This window comes from Aquila chrysaetos, chromosome 6 (assembly GCF_900496995.4).
Source record: "Aquila chrysaetos chrysaetos chromosome 6, bAquChr1.4, whole genome shotgun sequence".
In the NCBI taxonomy this organism is placed as follows: Eukaryota; Metazoa; Chordata; class Aves; order Accipitriformes; family Accipitridae; genus Aquila; species Aquila chrysaetos.
In genome coordinates, this window is record NC_044009.1 from 49,602,446 (window position 1) to 49,623,352 (window position 20,907).

The window sequence follows — 20,907 nt, forward strand, 5'->3', positions numbered from 1 at the left end:
CTGGACACTAATACCAGGGTATGAAAGGCCTACACTGCAACAAAGATGATCTTAAATAAGATGTCCAAGCTTGGACATGCAATTAAGTGTCCCAGAATTAGAAACACCATCTAGAAATCCAGAACCATTTAGCTTGAAATAACACAGGAATTACTAGCAAGTTTACTTGCAAGATGCCATCCTTACAGAAAAGCATCCAGTTAAATGACAAAGCAAGCATGGTCTTTGCTGGCAACTCTCAGGACTCCCGAAATACTCCCTCGTGCACTACCACCACATACAGTCTAAAACACCATCAATAAAACCTTCATATAACAGCATCCCACTAATTCTTCCAATTCATTTTTTTGCATATATCTACATGTACAAAAACTTTACATGCATATATGAAAACTTAAGTCAAATAAAGCTAAAATGACACAAGCTGCAACACAGGATTTTTTTTAATTACAAGGAAGAATCAAACCAGTATTTCTGTGATTTTTTTTTCCCACTATTTAAAATGGTTTCTGTACACCTTCTTTGTAAAACAAGCTGAGTAATAGTTAACTCGTCACAACATTTTTCAAATACTTATCACTACACGCTGCTGATAATGAAGCTTTCATCCTATAACCACTAAAACTTTTCCTCTCAAAGCAAGATATAAGCAGAGGCTTAGTCACTGTTCATGTAACAGAATTACAGAAGTTTTCAGAGCAGTTTACCAAAAATTAAAAAAAAGCAAAATAATGCACTGCATTTGGAAGATGTTTGCTCTCAGTACTGAATAACACTTGTCATATACCTGAAGGGGTTTCTTAAGCAAGCCAAATCTACCCAGCAACTCTGGGCTGTAACTACGATGATCAAATCGGCTTTGCACGTGTTAAAAAAATGGAAAGCAAGAAATAAAGGTAGAGTCTTAATGTATCAACGGCTTCTTCTGATTTCATAGAGAGCGCATTAAAAGCATGAACATTGAAAATCCTGGCCGTACATTAAGGCAATTCTTACACCCAAACAATTTGATAATATAACACTGTGTATCAAGCCAGTTTTTTCATAAATTATGATCTAAACAGAATACTAGTCAATTCACCAAAAGATATCAAAGATATCCCTTTATTACAAATGATCCAAGTATCCCCCTTGAGGCTATGACTATCAGAAAGCATTTAGTTAGCTTCCAAGCCAATATTTTTTGTATCTGTTTTATTATGAAACTGTAACACATTTTCAATAACTTTTAGCTTTGCTATACAGAGCAACAAATAATTTCCCAGAACCCTTTGGAAAATGTGACATGCGAAATGATTCTCTAGTCAACTTGTGCATCATTATGCTGAAAAAAAGTGTACCAGATCACGCCATCATTGGAGGGAATGGAAAAGTATTGGGAGCTTCAGGACAGATGGATGAACTTCGGGTCATATAAAATACTACCAAGGCTGTATTTGAAGAAAAATGTGAAAGTTCGTGAAAGCGCCCCAGGTGAAAATACTTTGTGTTACTAAGAAACATCATCCCTGATGATGGATGAATTAAATTGTCTCAGTTAGTAGAGCCAACTCCAGGCATCCCTAACTTATTAGTAGAATGTTTTCTTGTACTGGTAATTTATTTCAACAGCCACATACAAATAAAAAGCCCTACCTTTAAATGAAACTGAGAATTTCAAATTTGCATAATTAATGCTAGAAAACAGAATAGAGTTCACATCTTGAACAGAATTTAATAACTACATTTTCAAAGTTTACATTTTTAAATGTAATATTAATACATCCAAATGATTAAGAACTTGTTTTAGGATAGTCTGCAATGAAATACACTGTTCAACTTCCAAAATTACTCCATATACAATCCAGTGAAGAATAAAACTCTTCAAATATTTCCAAGTACTGAACAACATAAATATTCAGGTAATCAAATTTTAAACAACACTGAGAGAAAAGTGTATTCATTTGTCAAGTATTGTTATGATGACACCAACATAAAAACTAAGCATGGAGGAAATAATGCAAACCACCTGTTTTTCTCATTTGGAAGTTGTCTTCATGTTTCATCCAGTTCCTCTCTTAACATATTACTTACAGGCTGTTTCTTCTGCAGAACGTACTCGTGAACTTATAGCAGTATATCTTTCCGTTTCTGAAGTATGTGTTTTCTGTTGAACTCCCACAGAGCATACCTGTTTTGCCTGACGTGCACTGTGTTAAGTGAAGTCCTTTCAAAAAGGTTATAGCTGGCGCAGAGGAAGGCCGCTGGCTTGCCTCTTCCCACAGGCTGCACAACAGGCCAGAGGAGCTCTCCTGAAAGGGGAAAGAAAAGCAAGCACATCTCACCTGGCACAGCCTTGGAGAGCAGGATGCAACAGCAGAGGCGAAGCACAGCAAGTAGGGAGCCCCAACGTAAGCAGGAGAGTCCTGAGATCAGAAAGTAGACATATGACTGCTGCTCAAAGATCATGGAAAAGGGTAGAGCTTTCTTAACTCAGAGAGGAATATGGAGAGTTTTATGCCACACAGAAACCAAGCAGTTGCTGTACTGAAAATAAACCAAGGGCAAAGACTGATTTTCCAAGAACACAGTGGGCAAAGGGGAGAACCATTAAAGAAAATAAATTTTAATTTGTTTGATGACAAGGCTTTGGGGTTTTTCTTCCTGCTATTCTAGACTGTGTTCTAATGAAGACTCCAAGTTAGAAGTCCCAAGTTTTAGCACTGGAGAGTTCAATTTAAGGGAGAAGATGAAAAATCCTCTATAAACTGTACTTTGGAACCCATCACAGCTTCCAAGTCAGTATTTACCATGCGCAGCTATGTGGTGAGGCCACATAGTCAGCTAGTCAATACACAGAGGGAACCATAGGGGCTCTTCTTCCCAAATGACGCCACCACAGAGAAGAGTTACCACTGGAGAGCGTGAGAAGAAGTATTTAATAATGATACCAATTTGGCTGCACTACAGGAGATGTGCTTCCTGTGGGTCTAATAAGGAAGAGCTTTACAATCTAAGCAGAAGCATTTCAAAACCTCAAAGGACATGTCTTATCTGCACCACTTCTGCTTCTGGAATCCCAGAAATCCCGAAGATAGAAGGCAGATCAGACTGCAGTTTTCCTAGGCACAGATGTTGCAATCACATCTGCCTTAACTGTAAGCCACGGTGCCTGCTACTTTCCGACTCTCTAGCAGGACCTCTTAGTTGCTTCATTTTCAGAAATGCCACTGCAGAGGATAAAATAAAATGTTTCTGATCACATCAGGTATACTAAAACGCTAACATAAAAGACAAACGCCTGCAGATTATGTTCGAAAGAGCATGAAAGAAAAGATTTTGAAGTAGAGATACCCTTTCTTCCCCTCGTGTCTACATGATTGACAAAATAACACTTACTTCAAATATTGAGATCTGTTTGATCAAAGATATTTTTTTTTTTTGAAGTGTTGATCTAGCAGCCATGAAGAATGACCATTTGTGAACGGATGCATCTCAAGTTACTCAGACAGAACCGTGCACATGTATATTTATCTAATTAATTACAGGTGATTTTTACACACCACTCCAAGGAACTGAACCACCGCTGACCAAGGTGTACAGATCCATGTAAACTTTCTCCAAGTTTTTCTTCTTTTATCTCACTAAAGATCCCCTCCTTAAACACCTATAGCTACAGGATGTCTGGCTTAATTTTTCCAGTTCCATGCTCCCCAGTACAAGACAGGCACGGATGTAACCAACCAAGACCAGCGAACGCCCACAAAGACAACGAAGAGGTCGGAGCGCAAGACAGCCATTCTGCAACTCCATCTCCAAAGGTCAGGTCTGCAACAAGGTACAGGTTGCAGGACTCCAACTATAATAAGTTTCTTCCTCTTGGCTCTCACATCATAATGCAGACAGCATTTTCAGTGCAGGATTATTTAATTTTTTCATTTATTACTTGGATGATGAACAATAGAGTTGCAAAATTTTGTAGTTACCTGGGACGGGCTGCAAGCATTCTGGGAAGCAGAGTTAGAATCGAAAAAAGTAGGACTAAGTGATTAACAGCAAAACTGAAACTGGAGTTTTAATACTGAATTGAATGCAAAAAGTGAAAAATTAATTAACATTATTAATGTTAACATTAACAGGAGCATCATATGCAAAAGATGGTAAGATTTATTCTATTCATCACTGATACAGACTGTCTCATGGTTTAACCCCAGCCAGCAACTAGGCACCACGCAGCCACTCACTCACTCCCCTCCCACCCAGTGGGATGGGGGAGGGAATAGGAAGGAAAAAGGTAAAACTCATGGCTTGCGATAAGAACAGTTTAATAGAACAGAGAGGAAGAAACTAATAATGATAATAATCACAATAATAAAATGACAATACTAATAAAAGGATTGGAATATACAAAACAAGTGATGCACAATGCAATTGCTCACCACCCGCCGACTGATGCCCAGTTAGTTCCCGAGCAGCAATTCCCCCCCCCCCAGGCCAACTCCCCCCAGTTTACATACTTGGCATGACATCACATGGTATGGAATACCCCACCGGAATACCAGTTTGGGTCAGCTGTCCTGGCTGTGTCCCCTCCCATCTTCTTGTGCCCCTCCAGCCTTCTCGCTGGCTGGGCATGAGAAGCTGAAAAATCCTTGACTTAGTCTAAACACTACTTAGCAACAACTGAAACCATCAGTGTGTTACCAACATTCTTCTCATACTGAAGCCAAAACATAACACCATACCAGCTACTAGAAAGAAAATTAACTCTAACCCAGCCGAAACCAGGACGCTAAGGTTGTACATTATGTTCAGGTCTGGATACACAGATGTAGGAAACCGAGAAAAGCTCAGAAGAAACCCTAAGCAATCAGGAAAGTTAAAGGGAAACGGGCTTGCTGAGTACAGAAAAAAAGATGAGCCAAAAAAAAAGGGCGCAGCCTTCAAAATAGGTTAACAGCAGTTACAAAAATGATGATCATGTCCCACTACTACAATATCCACAGCAGAAAAAATAAAAAAGAAACAAGAAGCTTAATGGGTTAGGAAAAAAAATAGGATAGTATTAGAGGAAATATGCTACCCCTAGGGATAGTTAAACAACTGATTCGGTCATGGAGGGGCTACACAAACCTTCACTGACTGTTTTTAAGACCTGTTAAGATGAACATGTCAGAAACTGTCTATACATATCTATCTGGCTTTACAATGAACACTATATGCTCATGCATACAGTACAGGGCCTTAGCATAGAGTGGATGACCTCCAGAGATCTGCGTTTTCTTTTCTAAACTTAAAGGCTGTACAAGTTTAGGCTCCTGCCAGGCAAATCAGCAGGTGACTTGACTGCTCCTTAGAGCTCCAAGCAGGCTTTTGATACCTCTTTTTTCTCAAAAGCCAAGGAAGTCCGTGATTGACAATTTTCTATCACATCAAGCATGCTACCTTAAATACAAAGTACTCCAAATGATCCACCGGGGAAATAAAGTCAAAGTACAGAGAAGGCAACGGCAACCGATCCTGGGAATCCAGTCCTGAGAAGGAAATCAAAACTGCCAAATTGGGCAAGGATGCACATCCCATTAGTACCCAGAAACACAGGTAGTTATTTTTGTTTCTAGCACCTACAATAAATAAGCCTTAATAAAAAGAAGTATTTAATAAAGTACTTAGAGAAATAAGGAGGGAAGGTTTGACGCTTCTAAGCTTATTTTCACAGCGGTATGAAAGGAAATGAGGTAGAGTCAGAGCTAATTCTCCTTATATAATTTCACATGGAATGATTAGTTCTGCCCCAACAGTAACAGCTTTCCAGAGGATCCTACTTGTCGCCAAGATTGCATACAGATGCTGGAAGTGTAGCTTCCCTATTCTCCACTGACAAGCAACTTAAAAGGCCAATATAATATTCGTTTTACTATAGAATGAAATTCACAGCATGAATAGTAAAATAATGTCACAGCTACCATGAAACTGCAGTTGCATGTTGGGGGTTGTGACTTTTAAAAGTTTAATCATGAAACAGACTCATAAAGAGCAACATGCAAAGTAGCTTTCTGCTTCAGCAATGTCCTGTGGTCATCAAGGATGTGTAAGAGCGGCGTAGGCTGCGGTCTGACAACAAGAGGGCAAAGGCATGGAGGAGCATTCATGTCACATGCCCCTGCTGATTATTTTTTTAGAAGGCGAGTTTTCAATCATTGCTGTGCTGAATGCCCCCCTCTCTTAAGCCTGATTAGGAAAGACATTCCACATGCACGGGGCTGCTGAAGGTGGTGGAATTCCGTAAGTCACCTGGGTCGCTTCTGGGTGAAATACCAATTACTGGCAATTCATCTCAACAAGACCAACAAAAAAAAACCAACAAAAAACCACCCTGTTAAGAGACATTACTCAGCCCAACGGTGAACATACCACACGGATAATCCTAAAACTCTTTGCAAAAACTTGTAATAGGTATTAGTACTTTTATAAAGCACTGTAGTGTTTTGTATTTAATCCTTGAATAGACACTAGCAGAAAAGCCATATTCAATTCCAAAATTGCTACTGCAAGTTCCAGCTACTATTCCTTTAAAAAACAGACTATTTTTTAAAGGATATATATAAATATACATTTTTCCAGGGAGAGATACCCACCTTAGTAAATTTAACTATCAACAAAAAACCTAAATGACTCTCCAGAACAGCATGCCAAATAATATCGGAAGAACTTTATATGTGTGTATTTTGCACTTATTAGCACAACCATTTGTTTTACAAAAGACCTACAGATTAAATACAAAGCACACTCTTACTTTTAGGCAGAAGAACAGCCAATTTTTTATGCCTTGCCAGAAATAATGACTAATTAGGCCAGCACCACCCTCCAGTCATTTCCATAAATCCTGCCTTTACATTTAAATCACAACAAAAAGAAAACTGACTTAATGATAACAAAAGCATATTTCTTGTTAAAGTTTTCTTAAAGAAAGATCAGAACAAGAAATTATTCTCTAAAGCCAACAAGATGATGCTATTGTTTATTTGGAGAACTTTAATTTATATCAAACCACACACAAAGTTATACTCAGAAATTTACTGCATTAAAATGCAACCCAGTAGACAGACAAGGTGTATGGCAAAACTTTCAACTGGGAAATCACAAAACAGAGAATTTCACAGAATACTGCTGGTTTACTTATTCTGCGAAGTCATCTTACAGCATATTCCTTGTGCAAACCTTGAATATACCGGAATATAAAAGATGCAATACTTTCAACTACTTGTTGAATTTTTGTTTTCTGGAATATCTGTATGTAAAGTAAATATCAAAGCAGAAAGATACAGAGGAAATACAATGCTGAGCATTCATCCTCAGATGAAGTGAGGATCTGTACTTCAATTAAGATTTTAGTTTTTAAATGATGGAAATTATGGTGCTTCTGAGAAAGCACCTGTTTAATTATAAGGCAAGATAGTTACAGGCAAGATAGTTACAAAAAACACCTTATTTCCACAATGCAACAAGGACTTTATTCCTATTTTATTTACAAACATGTCACCTGGTAACTAAAACACTATGAAAACAGAATCAAGATCTACACTGTCAAATACTGCACAATAATGTCATTAATACACAAGACTGAGGCTTCCCCCCCCCAACTAATCTGATTGAAAAGAACAGGAAAAGGGTGGTACTTTTCTAAGAGCTGGTCCTAGAAATGGAGCTATCTTCACTGTTCTTTCTCCCAAATATTCTACCACTAGTCACACACCATCATAGCTCTAGCTAATCACTCCATTCTGAGTTTTCAGCATTCCCAAACATTTACTCTTGCATGTATGCACAAAGCTTTGTGATATTCCAGAAGTTCTCCTATATAATGGCTTTACAAGAGTTCTATTACATACATTTTATTAGGCTTCAGGAGGATGAACCAGAAAATCTCAGTTCTCTGAAGGAGAAACTTCTCTTTGTCTTTTCAGATTGAGAAAAATACCAACTGGCAACAGCGATGTCTTCATCGTGTATTCCAACACACCTGACCACTGAATTCTGCCAGGGTGACTAATGCCCATCATGGAACATCATTTCAGTAAATCTTCCATCCCAGAGAAGGAATAAAAGACTGCATCATATTAAATCTGAATCCAACTACTTCGGCGAGAACTTATGGGGTGGGGGGCGGGGTTCCCTCAATGACAGCTTCTTATACTGACTACGGAAGAAATCTTGCACTCTGCATGGTATTTTATTCATCAAGACCATGATCACCACAAGAATTCTGTTGCCAGAGGCATGGCCAAAGTAACTTTTTTAAGGACCGCTGTTGTACCTCTAAGAAAAAAACATTCCCACAGTATTTATTTATGGCAATATTATACTTCTACCACCAAGCATCATTAACATAGACAACCTGTTGCACAAACGTGGCATCTGACTGCCCAAAAATAACCCTGGAACAAAACTGGAAAAAAGTATGTGAAGCCACACTGGTCAAACTGTTGTACAGACACAATACATAGATGTTTCCAGATGCAAAACTGATTAAATTCCTCTTTTCTGTTTGGCAACCTACCATTAATTTCTTCAACAATTTTTTTGTAACGATTCAGGAAAACTACAACAAATCAGCAAAATTTAAGGCATGAAGATGATATTAAATCCAGTTGCACCTCAAGTGCCAATGCGAAAATTTCTGCTAGTCACATACGTAGTAAATTTCGCATGTTTGATTATACGTAAACCTACACACACTCAAATATCTAAATCGAAGTCACTTATGCAGCACTAACTTACTTTGGGATTTACACGTCTCAACTGTTTGTGTTCTTTTTGTGTCTTAACCCTAACAGATAATTATTCAGGGGAAAAAAACAAACCACACTTAGTGCCTGGCCTTGCCTGTTTTCCTCCAAGTTCTGCATTTCATCATTAATTTTACATACTTCATTGTTAATTTTAGACATTCCTCCAGTTCTCATTTAGACATCAAAGCGCTACTCATACACAAAATACCAGCTATCTGAAGTACTGGCTCCCCTACTTATTGTCATTTATAACTTGACAAGATCTTTGATTTCTTGCCTACAGGAAATACCGTGGATCAAAAATAAAACATATATATATACATGCTCCCATATATACATATATATGGGGTCCAGGATTTAGGATAATAGACTGTTTGGAGACATGGTTTTCAGATTTAGATTTCATACTCTGTCTGGTGCTTCACACATTTATTTTTACTTTCACATCTGATGTGCAGCAATATGGCTAGCTAAGGTGTACGTTTAAGACATACTTTGATATATATCTATTCAGAAGTGAAATTCACACTGGGGTATGTGTCCTTACAGCACTAAGGCGCTGCTTCACCACTGCTAACTGCACCACTTACTGATGGCTGGGGGCAGGGGAAGGCAGGCTCTCTAGAGCCCCTCGTTAACAATTCTGCCACCAAAGATTAAGATGATTTTCCTGCTTTACAAACTTCGTAGAGAACGTTTCTCACATACAAATAGAAAAAAAACGTGGTAGCCAACGTATTTCTAAAATGCCTGCTGCATGGGTTCCTAACAGCCTTGCATATATATTTAGAGTTTGTTCTCCACTTTTGTGTATTTTTTTTTTAATTAGCAGTATTAATAAGTTATACAACTAGTCCCAGACAATGAGATACTCTGTTCAAGTTAGCAAATCATTTGCCTTGGTTTTGTTACTACTCACTACATAATGGCTTATGTCTCAAGCAGTCGTACACAGAAGCCCTCAAACAGAGCAGTCAAGATTAAGGTCCCATTATTTATACCAGTATCACTAAAAATTGAACTTTAAAATATATTTTCAGTGTATTTTGTTACAACAGAACACAATTCTGTCCACACAGGAACATGTATGTTATACATATTTCTTCTGAGCACATAACTTAGGGCCCAATTTAGATAGAAACAGCACTTCTTTAAGTCAACTATTTAACCAGGTAAGATCTCAAGTCTTTGGACAAGACCTCCTCTCTGCAACTGAAAGAGCTAACACAAGAGAATATTCCACATTAAATATTTGCTCATCAACAGCTGCAGGAGAAATGCCTTATCTCAATGGCTCTCCCAATCTGAACTACACAGGACTGTATCGTATAAACATATTCTGATCTTGTGAAGCCAAAAAATGCAGTATATATATTTTCTTTCTTTTTTATAAGTTAGATTCCAGCTGGCCACACAAACAGTAAGGAATTTAAATACAGCAAATGCTTCTAAATCTACTGGCCTTCTCCACATCAGGAGGCGCTTGGTGAGATCCCAGCTTACAGCAGCCACTCAGTTTTTGCCCAAATAGTTTATTCCGGGAGTCCTGAGTGAAAGAAAGCACACTGATAGAAGTGCTGTTTTGGTGATAAAATGTCCATCTAGAAATTTTCACCAGTGCAGGATATTGGACAGAGACCACAAACCTTCACTGCTCTGATCAAAGCAGAAAATAACAGAAGTCTATGCTGTAGATTGGGTCAGAGGCCCAAAATGCTGAAGGCTCTTCTTTGAGCTACGGGCAACATCAAGCACTGCCATCATAGGGTGTAGAAAACATTTATAAAAAGCTAAACCAGGAACTTTTTGTTTTCATATTCTCAAATTTTATTGAGCAGAAATGTTTGAGGATAATTTATTACTTTTACCGGCCACTCTAAAATGGGCCTCCAGCCAAACAGGTCTTTAAAATATGTCTATATCTTAGTTTTAAAACAGCATTAAGGAAGTTGTATAACTTTTACATTAGAGTCTAAGTGACTTAGCAGCAAAAGTGACATGTTTCAGCTGTAACACAGGCACTTCGCAAGCTATGGGCATGACTTTTGCAACAGTACCAGTCGCACTTGGTACTGATCCTAACGCAGGAGAGAGATCCACAAGGGTTAATTAACAGGTGTTTGTAACTCATGGCAAATCCCAAAAGACTGGAATTCAGGAGATGTTTGCTGGTATCATATTAGTGACTCACATGCCAAATGCCTTCCCTCATTCCGGCTAAACTCTGTGGGACAAGACCAATCCACTGCTACGTGCCGTTGTTGCCTTCACAGGGGTCTACTGCACTACTCCAAGCGCAATAACTGACAGTAGTCTTAACAATATTACTGCATGAGAATTCAAACTGTGCATTGATCGGCGGAGGAGAGAATTTTGTGCTGTATTTGTAAACTACAAACACCTTGAGCTGGACAGTGGGTTTGCTTCCTAGCTTCTACCATCACTGTCGATCGGCCAGCTAATAATTAGATCGGGAAGTTGTTCAGAAAGTTTGTGAAGACCAAGGTATTGCAACGTTGAGAATGACCCTCACCTTCTCATACGCAGTAAGCATATAGATCCAAAAAACCAGCACTGTATTAAAAAATCCTGCCCTTAATTGATTTATGCAATCTGGATTCATAGCATTTAAACTTATGTCAGAAAGTATTCTTTCAATATATTTTACTACGCCTGGACTTCCAAGAAGGGGAAAAAAAAAAAAAAAAGATGAAGCAAGAGGAACACACTCTACATTAGGTCTTGAAAGCTCCAATTAAAATTCAATATTGTACTTTGTATGGAGGCTCTTTACATGAAAACCCTGTCATGGTTAAGATTTAAGGTTAACCAGGTTAATAGAGTCCAATAAAATAGCTCTATTTAATTATGCCAAACCATTGTTGTAAGCCACACTAAAATCTGCTACTCATCTTTACCTGACTATTGGGCAAAACTCTGCATCGTGGTAATGCGCACCCACTTCTCGTCAACCAGAAAATCCTACCATAAAGTAAGCTTCAAACTCTTTCCCCCGCTTCTTAAAAAAGTGCATGCATTTGCACCTCAAATGGTTTCTTTCCTCCAGTCTGCTACTCCAATCATCACACAGTCATGTGTTAAAAGATTTGTGCAGACCTGCCAAGTCTCATTCATCTGAGACACACTTTCCTAAAGTTGGGATTCGTTTGCAGAGTATATTCAAGCAGCTCCTCTGCTATGAAGTGTTCCATCACGTGGCATTTTTAGCTTAAAATAACAAAAACAAAATCCTAAAATCTACACATTTTGCAGAATTGAAGAGCGTTTTGTATGGATTTTTTCTTCCCTGTTCTGTAAAGCATGACTCTATGTCACCGCAAAGGTTACAACTTCTCCCGACGGTTTTACCAGCAGAACTATTTATACATACGTTTTAATTGCACTGTAGCGACACTTGGAATGAAACCGGGCTCAGATTTTGCAGCTCACTTCGCAACTGCTTACGAAGACCAGCCCCTGCCCCGCACGGCTTGTATTTAAAAAAACAAAAGTAAGAGCGTCTTCCGAAAATAACACCCCCCCCCCCCCCCCCCCACACACACACACACGCATTTTAAACGCTCAGGGACGCGGTGGGGGCCTGCGGCGGGGCCGGGGTGCTGTGACTGAGGCCTGGCGGCACCGTCCCGACGGCGGCTCCCCCGCAGCCACCTGCCCCGACCCGGCCTGTTGGGGAGCCGGGCCCGGCCGGGCCCCGCCACCCGCTTCCCCCCGGGGCCTGCCCAGGACAAGGCCGGCGGGAAGGAGCCGGAGGGTGCCGGCAGGCCCTGCCCTGCCCTACCGGCGGCTCCGCGGGGCCGAGGCGCGGGCAGCCATGTTAGGGCCACCGGGGAGGCTGCACCCCGGTGCCGGCAGCTACCGCTCCCGGGGGAAGGCTCCCTTCCCGCCGGGCCGAGCGGCTCCCCCCGCGACCACCACCCCATCCCGATGCCTCCGCCACGACCGCGGAGCCAGGCGGCTCTCCCCCCCCCCCCCCCCCCCCCACCCCGCCGCGCTTCGCCTCCCCTCAGGCCGGCGCCAGGGCCGCGGAGCCATCTTAGAGGGGGGGGGGGAAGCCGGGGCGACGGCCGTCCCCGACAGCGCCTCCCGCGCCGCAGGTGCCGGGGAGCCACGTCAGGCGGAGCGCCCAGCCGGCTCCCCTCGCCGCCCGCCCCGCCGCACACCGAGCGGAGCGGGGCTCGCCGGGCCGGGCCGGTTCCCCCCCCCCCTCCCGCCCCGCTCGCTCTCCCTCTCCTCCCGCGGAGCGCTCGGCCACCGCCGCCCCCCCCCCCCTCCCTCCCGTCCTCCTCCTCCTCCTCGCCCGGCCCCGGGCCGAGCGCCCGCCCCGCCGCTCCGCGCTGACCCCTTCCCTCCCTCCCGCCTGGCTCGGGCGGCCCCGCTCCTTACCCCACCCAGAGGGAGCTCACCTCCTCCTCCTCCTCCTCCTCCTCCTCACTCCCGCCTGGAGACCGTCGGCACCGACGCGCCGGCGTCCCGGCCCCTCCCTCCCTTCGGCGCTGCAGCAGAGCCAGCCTCCCCCTGCCGCCAGCCGGGCCCCCTCCTTCCTCCGCCCGCCGCCCCGGGGACGGGCCCCGGTCCCGGGAAATTCGCCGACGGACCGACCGACCGACGGACGCAGCCGGGGCGAGGGGCCCGGGCCCGCCTTTCTGTGAGGGGAAGCTGCCCCCCCCCCCCCCCCCCCCCGGCAGCGACCCAGCCCAGAGGGGCCTTCCCGCCGGGAGCGGCGAACTCAAAAAAAAAATAAATAAATAAATAAAATAAAAAAAAGAAAACCGAGAGGAGCAAAGGGAGGGAAGGGGAAAGGAACCCGGTTGGAGTGGGGCCGGGGTAACTGCGGAGCGGGAGGGGAGGCCGTCCGGAGGAGTTTGGGGAGCAGGGGCGGGAGGAGCAACCACCGAGGAACTACGCACCAGGTGGGCTAAGGAGAAAAATTAAATAAAACACGGGGAGGTTTTTATGAGGGAAGAGGATGAAAGGCGAGAAAATCGGGGCTGTTATCAATTATATGTGAGTGGGAGGTGTGTGGGTTTTTTTCCCCTGATAAATCAAGCCTTTTCAGGTGGTGTGAGTGCTGGGAGAGGCCGGGCAGGTGTTGGTGTTGCAGCCTGGGTTGTGAACCCTCTTCTTCAGCCACACTGACTAGCAAACCTTTCCAGCAAAACTTTTCAGACGAGAAACGTTTGTCATGCTGACTCAATTTAGCGTGGTGTTATCTTTGGTGTGTAGACATAAACTGGTTTGTTGTTTTTTTGGTTTTTTTTTACTAGGAAGTCAAAATGAGTAACATCTAATGGAGTGATAAAGCAAAATTTCCAAAGAATACAGCTCTGAGAACCACCAAGACCAGTACCTTGAGGAATTATGTATTTTTTCCTACTCTGGCTAATCAGTGGTTATGAAAGAGTGACGAGAAGGCTGATTTGCATGAGAAATACCCTTAGGATAATGCAGCATTTTGTTTCACAATTTTCTAGGTTCAAAAAGCCTAGTAAAGTTGTTTTCCAATAGTTTTCCCACTCTCCTGCGCCTCTGAATTCCTGATGCTATCAAGCTGTGGAAATGCCGAAATGTCACAAGGCAGGCAGTTCTTCCTGTTATTTTTTTTTTACTTAGGCAGAAGTGGTAAGACCTGAAAATCTTTCAATATTTATCACTCACATTATAAATAATTTTATAAATGTAAGATTTCGCCTTTCAGACATTGTCAGACAGGGTGAGAGATGAGGAGACCATCAGTCCGGCTGAATAATTTGCCCCCGGCGTGTGCTGGAACACAGACAAACAGGATGTTTTATCCCCAATTTATGGATAGAAAAATTGAGGCGAGGAAGTGAAGGCATTCATTTTTCAAGCATAGAAGTGCTCATTTGTAAGCAGGCAATTTAGGCTTGAACTTTTTTTTTCCTTTTTTTGAGGAAAAGGACCGTGTATATACAGTTCCCATTGAAATTACACTTGAGGCACCCAAGCAGAAAGACTTTGGCCATACTCTTCTGGGGTCCCGCAGCCCTAATCCCATGTTCTAATTGGCCAGTAATCTGTGGACAGATATTGTAACAGTTCCTTTAGAATATTTTTCTACTTCTCACTCATTTGCATACTAATGGCATAAAAATAGGCACTTCCTGCCAGTAATTAGTCGGAGCCCAGAATTTAAAGAAAGAAAAAGGCCACAGCATTATGGTAGACGGATGGTACTGAGGAAGCTGCAAAAAAGAGTCACTTCTCTGGTGCTCAGAGAGTGCCTTTAATTTAGAGTTCAAGGCTGGCAACTCTGTTACCTCTGTGTGACAGGGATTAACTGTTTGCTTGGCCTAATAACTTTGCCTCTAATGAGGCCCTCTAACTTTTTTCATGGCAAATCACTCTATCTGTCCTGCACCCAGTCTTGCTGCTGTAAAGGGTTTTGGGGGGTTGTTTTTTCGCCTTTTTCCCAGAAAGAGTAATGCCAGCGGTGAACTCTACGCTGTGCGCGTAGTTCCGTGTGGAGCACCGTGACTCAGACCAGCACGGAGTCTGCTCAAGGATGCTTCACCTGCTGAGGCACTGTGCAACTCATAACCGCATCAAGTCGTATGAAGCTGTAGGTTAAAATAGCCTGTAAAGAGCTGGAGAGCTTTGCGTGCATATATGGGGTGGTTTGACTTCTCACGTGTAGGTCATAGACTCCAGTGCAAACCAAGTTGGTGACAGCTAGAAATTTTCCTCCTATGACAGCAACATAGGTAGCTTTTGTTCAACACATCAGCTCTTTCATTCACATGTGTAGCAGAAGAGCTTTCCGCGTTGTAGAAATTTCTCCATTGCTGCTCTACTGGTGGTACGTATGGCAAGGTGAAATACAGAAGCATGGAACTACCCATCCAACCCCGAAGAAGAGCGACAACTTCAATGAGACGGGGAAAGTGTATTTTGCTACTTTCATTCCCCGAACTTCTCTGGAGATAAATATTACAGATTACATTCTCCAGGGCTATCAAACTGACACCTTCAGTGAAGAATTAAATGCAGAAACTCTTCCCAGGGTATTACTTTGAAGAAATTTCAGCAATTAGTGTTTGCCATCTACAGTCGGACAATACTGATCTCCAGCGATGCAATCTAAAAGCTCATGAGATGAAACTACAGTTAATTATATACCTTTAACTTATTTACCTATTTCAATAGCAAAGTAATTATTAATGTATTAATCTCTCTAATACATTTACTCTAACTATTAGTTTCTATAGAGCCTCTGCTCTCAAAAGAACCATGGGATGGACCCATTAAATGAGGTCTGTACTCCTTAAAGTTGAGACCTGCACTGCAGCAGTAAACGTTTGGTTCCCTTAATGGGATCCAGAATGAAAGTTAGGTATTTATTTAGACCTTCTAGGGAATGCCTGGAGAGAGTTTATGCTCTTTGCAGACATGAAATACCTGCCTCAAATTAAGTCAACATACTCATTGCATCAACACGACTGTGTCCGCCCCAGCAGTCTCAAGGGAGTGGCAGTGTCAAACAGTTGGGGTGACTCTTTAAAATGACCTCTGAGACCGCGGTTGCGATGAGAGACTGCAGTGTGGAGAGCTCCTCCATCCCTTCGACATTCACCACGTAAAATCCTTTTCCAGGGACAGCCTTTCGTAGCTGCTCCTCTGAGCAAGGCTACGGTTTGCATCGCAGCCTAATGGCTCAGGCGCTTGCCAAGGAAATGGGAGATTTCGGTTGAAAATCTTCTTCCGCCATTTGGTAGGAGTCAAAAACAGTGTCTCCCCTGCCTCGTGATGGGCTCTTCTGCCCTGGGTCAAGAGGAGGAGAAAGGAATTACACTTTCAGAGGGGCTGATGCTGAGCTGGTGAAAGTAAGCCTGAGTCTACACCGCGGTCATCCGGGCGCTCAGTGGGGAGCATCCTCTTGGTTTCAAACTCCGCTAGAAAAGCCTTTTCCACCTTTCTTACACCTTTTCATTTCCCTTTCCCTCTATCCGTCCCACTTTGTTGCTAATCATAATGTCAAGCATGTATGAAACTCTGTATTACGTTGTGCTGAACTTAGAAGTGAAATTGTGTCACTTTTTTTTTTAATCTTTGAAAGCAAACCTTGTGAAGCTTGTATCCAGCAGAACTGTATTACCAGAAAGTATTTTCCTGAAAACTTTGAGACTCTAGCTTATTAAAGCACAGATCCTTAAGATGATTGGGTCTATTCCATTAGTAGATTTATAAAGTGTGCAGACTGGGTAAACAAGTGACAGCTTGGGGAAGTGTATGCACCTGTTTATTAAAAAGACGTTAACAAGGGCAAATCTAAAATAAGAACATGTACCACAACCCAATTTTCAGCAAATTTTTATGCATGCCTACACTTAAGGTTACCAATGTTATTGGCAATTTCTCTCTCTCAGAAGTACACGGCAACTGATGAGCACGGAGCATCTGTGGCAAAGGAAAAAAACACCGTCTTCAAATTTTGAGGAGCAAACATGACCCTTTCTGTTTCTACTGTTTCCCACCCACATTCAGTTAGTGTAAGAGAAGAAGGAAAATGAAGGAAAAAAAACCAGAAATATTTTCTTTGCGTGGAAGGACCGAGGAATGTATTGTTTTCTCAATCACAAGCAAGCACTTTTATCACCATTTTTGCCCTACATCATAAGTGACAGCGAGTTTTCTATATTTTACCGGTATAACTTGGAAGAGGTCACATTTCTAAAAGTCCTTCTGCAGAAGTGAGTCTTCTGTTTGGATGTATGCAAATTCTACAGCGCTTATGCAACTTGTAATTTGCAGATAGGTATAAGCATATGCAAAATGGAGATTAAATGTGTATATGCAAGTTTGCAGAATTAATCAACCAAGAATGTACAAAAACTACAAATGCTTTGTTGAAACTTGGCTCTAAAAAGATTTATGAATTAGCCTTCTATAGCAGCTTTCACTCAAGGGTGCTAAATACACTTCATTTTATTAATAATTAATAATTTATAAGATTTACATGATAATATTATTCCCCCAGAATAGCATTTAAAAAATATATCCCGATCTTGCAAGGACCTGTCGGTACTTATGCCTATTGACAATTGCTGTAGTGGTGCTTTTTGAGAGTATAAAACGCTGCCAGCCTGGAGCCCCTCCAGGATTAGATATTTAATCCCCAAAGATATGTAAGTGCTACCATCTCCTTTTTACAGATTGAAAACTGGAAACTGCATGGGTAAATGCATGCAAGTTTACACATAAGGTCAATAATGGAGTAAAGAATTAAAATTTAGGCTCAAAACTTGTGAGGTGTCTTGTAAGGACAGTCGCTATCCCTTCTTGGAGTCCCCTTCCTGTCAGCAGTTGATCTGAATATTTATTGAAGACAAATCAAAGACCTGGACCTGACTGTGAGTCCTGTGTTTCAGCGTATGGCCAGGTGAGCCATAGCATACATCCGTCAAACACGTTTGATTACTTCTGTTATCATGAACTGAAGCCAAGGGTCTTTGAGCAGTTCTCACAATACTGGAGGCAAAAACCCCAGTGTTTTACTTCAATATACCTTCTACTAGAGCTGGGTACAATAGGATGTGATTATTTTAGGAACGTTAAAAATACCTACTATCTTCCTCCCATGCTAGGTAGAATAGTAGTCCGAAGTATTTTTTGCTTTGTAATTTTCTAAAATGAAGAATTCTGATTTAACCAAACCTCTTCAGAAGGAAGCTGGCTGATATTATCTTACTTCCCTCTTTTCTTATTGTGGAATTGTTGAGAGAATGCCAGTTGTTGCTACTTGTCATCACAACTTTCTAGTCCATAATATTGCTCGTTAAAGACAATAAATATTAACCAGAAGACTACTTAAAAACTGACCAGTATGCAGAATTTGAGTGCATAGGTAATAACACAATGACAATATAAATCTAGGTTTTCATTCGTTACTTAATTGCACACACATGCACACACACATAAATCATACCGTCTGAAAAACAATTCTCCTTTGTTTGTCCTCGTGATATTTATTCAGCAAAATTTTTAAAGATTTCTCGTTTCTCAGGTATTAAACTGTACAAGCGAATTAACATCTCTGCTTCTCTTTCAGAGGATTGCAGCAAGCGTCATTGACACAAGGTATTGCCAAAAGTGGGAAGACTGGGGATTGCGGTATGAAATGCCAAGGTTGACAATCGCTAAGAGACTTTCGACTCCAAACAGAAGACCTATTTCGTCCCACGTGCACGGTATTAAAAGTGTGTAAGGTACCCTGTTTGCCTCTGAACTGGGTTAATGGATCCTGAGGCCAGTCCTCCCAGCAATGGCATGTATTAAGGGATCCGCACAGGTTTCACAGCTTCACGGCGCTCAGTTGCTCTGCTGGGCATGAGCTAATGTACGGCTGATTCCTCTCTGGGGGACACTTTGATTCTGGGTTTCAGAGGGGACCCTTTCAGTATTCCTAATGATGTTTTTGGCTACAAAGCCTGGCAGCATTGTAGAGTTGTTGTGGACTCTGACAGCAGAGAAATGTAGCCTAAAGAGCTGTAGCAAAAGACTTCGTACCGCTGCTGCCCACTACTCAAAAAGGCAAAGGTATAAGTACACCCCCCCAAAAAAAAATAATTCAAGCTCTGTGAGTAGATTAACAAAGCTGTTTGCTATTATGGACAAAAGCTGCAGGGGAAAAAAATGAAGAGGAAATGGGCTGTATTACTGTGAGTTGGCACAGAAACGAAATACCAGGCTGCAATTTATGTATAGTAATTGTTCACGAAGCATTCTTTGGGTTTTGATAGTGACTCATTGTGTTCTTTGTGACCTTTGATGTACAGGATGGGCTGCTAGAAGACAGGGGAAGCCACAGTAAGAATATAAAACTTTATTAACTTAAGATTTTGTTGGTTTGTTTGGTTTTTTTGGTTTTTTTTTATTGCTCACTGACAGGTAGTATCTCTGGAAAAGACTACCAGAGACATTTACCTTGAGTCCTCATGGTTTTTGCTGTCTCTCCCAGGCTTTTGCAGTTGAAAAAACAGTTCTGGTTTAGCTGAAAAATAGCTTTGGTTTTAAAAAGGAAATTTGTTAAACAATTGGTTGCTGACGTTGATTACTGAGTTCTGAAAAATAAGATAACTGATTGAAATCCTACTGCATTAGTAGCCCAGGTAATGAGCAGTGATAGGCCCTGCATGATACAGGACGGATGGAAAAGTTATCGAGAAGGTATTCTTCTGAGTGAATATTTTATGTCTTAAAGAAAATTATGGAAAAAACCTTCCATAGAATCATCAGAGTTGACACAACAGACTCTTCAGCGCCGTTAAGTTCCATTATGTAAATGCACGGTGATGTAAGCCAGACACTGTCAAGTTTGATACGCCCCAAATTTGACCTAATTAGCCATTTGGTTGTTACTTTTTTCAAAGCTCGTGCAACTCGGCTCGGTTCAGGATATAGATGCTAATTGAACGCGTAACCTACAGGTGCTAAAGAATTCTTACAAAAGAAGGTCTATCCTATTAGGAATGCAAGTCAAGGCTCAGGGTCATCAGCTCGGATAGTGGAGATGGGAATAGAAATCCCATCTACAGCTCTCTTCACATCACCGTTTTATTTCCAGGAGCGAAATTCAAATCCAGAATAAATCAATGCAATCTAATAGATATTTGCCAACTGAAGCCACTCTGGCTTCAGTCGGTTGAACAGGGAAAGAGCGTTTCCTTAAGCTTTTAAAAAGCTGAGACTATATAATGCAAAGCCTCTACCCCGCAGTAACAAACGTACTCCTGTGCAAATCACAGCTGAAATTTTCTCGTGTTCATAGACCCGCCGGCCAACATCCAGCCTGCTCATTTGTAGGTGACTGCCGCTGCGTGACTCGCTCCGGGTTTGCCTTTCACGTTTCCCATTGCTGTCCATGCGTCCCCAGCCTAAGATCATCTCCTTTACACTCAAGTCCTCTTCCCACCCATTTGACAAGCAGGACTACAATAACCTTTTGTCGTGACTACACCTTGGACCAGATGCCTTAATGTAAACACTCTATCTCTTCTGCTGTTTCCCTGCAATCCCCTAACCAAAATGAAATGAGATAAAAAGAGCTGCACAGCCTCTGAGTTTCCTGGCTTTTATCTTTTTATACCAAAGCCTT

At 41.9% G+C, this 20,907-nt stretch overlaps 1 protein-coding gene across 13 annotated transcripts in view; it reads right to left on the minus strand.

Moving 5' to 3' along the window:
- GTDC1 (glycosyltransferase like domain containing 1) overlaps positions 1 to 13,348 on the minus strand; it is a 186,860-nt gene extending 173,512 nt beyond the window's left edge. For 6 of the 13 annotated variants that reach the window (XR_003923803.2, XR_003923802.2, XR_003923800.2 and 3 more), the window contains exon 1: positions 2,171 to 4,250. The gene's annotated coding sequence lies outside the window, so the exon portion shown is untranslated. Of the gene's footprint in view, positions 1 to 2,170; positions 4,258 to 12,162; positions 12,758 to 13,178 lie in introns of those variants that run through there. The other 7 variants (XM_041124133.1, XM_041124129.1, XM_041124130.1 and 4 more) reach the window with 6 other exon arrangements.
- Between the last annotated feature and the right edge of the window lie 7,559 nt (positions 13,349 to 20,907).